Here is a 3,047-nt window from a genome sequence, read left to right as displayed (position 1 = left end):
CCACGGTGGGATCTGCCCGGGTTTCACTGGCCTTTCCCAGGCGTAAGACATCAGTGCCCAGCGCTCAGCAAATACGTGTGAATGAACAGCCTACACTGTAAGCTGAGTATTTGGGGAGTATATTTGCAAATGTGATAACCTGACAAAGCAATTCTACAATTCCGAGCACTGGTGGATTAGTCATTGCACTAAAAGTTTCTCTTCTGTCCCCAAGCACAGCCCACGGTGACGGAGAACATCCCGCCCCTGGGATTTCCCAGCTACTGGCAATGAAGGATTAGGAACACGTTTTTAGAAGCGCCTTCAGGCGGTCCCAGAACTATGGAGCTGACCTTGCCCCGGAGCTTTCCAAGTTAATGGCTGACGATCAACCCTGCCATACTTCAGTTGAGTCTCTTTTTTCAATAGCCGAAAATACAGTGCTTATTTCTAAAATCTAAATGGCAACTTCAAATTAGGGAAGAACTAACATTGCCTTGATTCTGATGTTGTTGCCTACTCCATGGATAAACAGCTAAATATTTTAACCCTAGTGCCATTTTCAATGGGATGAACCCCATTTCCCATCCCTACCAGGTGCCACACACAGTGCACATGTGTAAGAGACCAGTGTTCACTCTTCCCCTGGTGTGCAGCCCAGACAACCATCAGCTACCCACAGGAGTTCCTTACAGTGGACCCCTCAGTCTGGTTTAAAATGCTGATTAGACTTTTTAACCCAAAGTATGGGCCGTGCTTGGGACCTAACCAGAAGAAGGAAATGATTATCTTGATTTTGCTAGTGACAAGTGGGTGGAACTTGTCCTTGTACCCAGAACTCCCACCAACCAATCAGAATCCAGAGCTGTGGGCCCGTGTGAGCAGGTTTCTCTGCGGGGAGAGTCCAGCTTCTCTTCTCAGTGTTGGGTTATGAGCCACTTTGGGCTCCAGTCCGCTAGGCTGGACTCTGCCTCTCACCACCAGCCTCAGGCCGCACCAGGCTCACTTCTCACTTTGGGTCCATTTCTAAGTCTCATGTGGTACTTTTTGGAGGCATGTGGGGTAAATGACCTGAGAGGAAAGAAAGATGATTCCTAGGAGTATCCAGAGAGCTAACTGATGCATCTGCCTCCTCATTTTGGTCATGGCTAGGGGGATAAATCTTTAGATATTAAGTAATTAAAACCTAATTTAAAAAACTTTTAGTAAAACCTCACTGTTCTAAATCTTGCTGGCTGATGTCTTAAAAGGTGCACGGGGATCCCTAAAATAATGATCAATGCCAGACCAGAAGGAGTATTGTACCTTTACACAGGTGACTTCAAGGGCTGCTGGGTCAGCCAGGTGTGAGTCTTCAGGAGGTCCTTACCTGCTCATCACATGCAATCCTGAAGCCATGTGATCAGTTAGAGAATTTGAGGCCCTTTGAAGAACAGGGAAGATGCTTCTTGGGATGACCCAACCAGCTTCTACTAGGGTGATCACCGCCTTCCATTCTGTCCACTCATACCAGACAGCCGGGATGGGGAGGGGCGGCTCGGCCTGCGGCAGGAGCCGCATCCTTGTGACCAGAGGTATTGCAAGTGGAAGCCCTATCCCTGTGGAGTCTGAGAGCAGAAACCAGCCCTCGCGTGGGCCCATCAGGAACAAGCTCGCTGTGCGGGGGAGGCCAGTTCCCGGATCACACACACCTGGCATTGTGTGACGTGAGTCGGGAGGGACTTTCCTTGAACTACTGCCACGGCCATCGCTCCTGCATGTGAGGGTGCCCTTCCTAAGGGTTCTCACCGCCTCTGCTCTAAGGCAGACATTGAAGTTGCTCGCTGACCACTGTGGATGACCTGTGTGTGTGTGCACGTGTGTGCACGCAAACATCATCCAGTCCCAGGTTCTTCGCAGCATTTATTCAGGAGCAAGCACCCACCCCCAGCTCCCACTCCCTCTTCAGAGTGCCAGCAGTCCACCGTTTGGGCTGTGTCGCCTGGAGGCCCAGGTACTGAGTATAGAAACTTTTGGCACAATCTGTCTTTATCAAACTCCTTTTTGTTCAAAAAATCCAGATGGGTAACCTGACGTGCAGGCCCCAGGTGGCAGCCTACCCCCCACCCCAATCCTTCAAATGAGATGAAATTGCCCCAACCTGGGGTTTCTACACTTGGCTGTTCAGAATCACCAGGAAACTTTAGAATCCGAAGTTTCACCTCAGACTTGTCACAGAATCTCCAGCCAGGCCTAAATCTCCAGGAATCTGCATTTTGCATGCTCCCCAGGGGGCCCAGGCTTGTGGCCCACTGCCTTATTGACATTTATGTTCTAATTGCATTTTGGCTCTGTTATTCTGTCCCCATAAAACTGGCTCAGGAGGTCTCCAGCTTACCTGACTAAAGCGACCTGGGTGCCCGGGGCCCCCCTCCCACGGAGGGAGTGAGCAAAGGGGAGCGCGCCGGCGCGTCGGTGAACTGGTTATTTTTCCTGGAGACACGAGAGCATTTAACGCAGACAGGTGTCCTGCTGGAAAGGGTCGTTTATTCAGTGCCTCACACCGTGGGGTCCCGCTGGCTCTCATGACCCTGCGGTAACCTCCTGAGGTCACCTTGCCAGCCGGCCCTCCACAGAGGCCAAGCGGGCATCACGTGCGCCTCCACCATCGTAAGCCTCTGTGAGTGTGCGTGTGTGTGTGTGTGTGTAGGGGCGGCGGTGATTCACAGCCCTGCTGGCTCCGTTCCGACGTGCCCGAAGCCCGGCAATCCCCGCACTGTTCAGGGCGGGCGGCCGGCCCAGACACGCGTGCAGGAGCGCGGGCGCCCGCCGTCCGGGCTCGCCCAGCGGCGCCGGGGAGCAGAGAACGGCGTCTGGGTGCGCGCCTCCCTCGGGAGCGCCGCTCCGCTCGCCCCGGCTCTGCGGCTCTGGGTCCCCGCTTTCTAGGAGCCGGCTCCGCGCCCCCGCGCCGGCCTCGCCCGCGGGCCCCTGCGCCCCGCTGCCGCCCTCGCTCGCCCTCACCTGCGCCGCGCGCGCGGGGCGGGGCCGCCGAGATGACAAAGCAGCGGCCGGAGGCGCGGGGCCCGCCC

Source organism: Rousettus aegyptiacus, unplaced genomic scaffold (assembly GCF_014176215.1).
Source record: "Rousettus aegyptiacus isolate mRouAeg1 unplaced genomic scaffold, mRouAeg1.p scaffold_m13_p_14, whole genome shotgun sequence".
NCBI classification, from domain to species: Eukaryota; Metazoa; Chordata; class Mammalia; order Chiroptera; family Pteropodidae; genus Rousettus; species Rousettus aegyptiacus.
The sequence above is the reverse complement of the archived record's forward strand: the minus strand, read 5'-3'. Positions refer to the sequence as shown.